The following is a 408-nucleotide window of genomic DNA, read 5'->3' as shown; positions in this document are numbered from 1 at the left end:
TATTTATATATCTCACACACACACACACACACACACATATATATATAAACATATATTTTCTCATAAAAGCAGTAAACCTCAAGATATTTCTTTGGTTTGTCGGTTATTTGACACTGATTCTGTGAATAAGTCCCAGTGACACTTAGTTCATCAGTGTGTGTGTGTGTGTGTGTGTGTGTGTGTGTGTGTGTGTGTGTTTAATCCTCCTCTCGTCTGAGGAAATCCTCTTTCCAGCTGCCGTCCAGAGATGAGGAGACACTGAGTGTGTGTGTGTGATGAGAGGATCTGAGTGTGTGTGATGAGAGGATCTGAGTGTGTGTGTGTGTGTGTGTGTGTGAGTGTGTGTGATGAGAGGATCTGAGTGTGTGTGTGTGTGTGTGTGTGTGTGTGTGTGTGTGTGTGTGTGTG

This window comes from Scardinius erythrophthalmus (genome assembly GCF_964197995.2).
Source record: "Scardinius erythrophthalmus genome assembly, chromosome: 15".
Taxonomy (NCBI): domain Eukaryota; kingdom Metazoa; phylum Chordata; class Actinopteri; order Cypriniformes; family Leuciscidae; genus Scardinius; species Scardinius erythrophthalmus.
Note: the sequence above shows the minus strand (reverse complement) of the source record.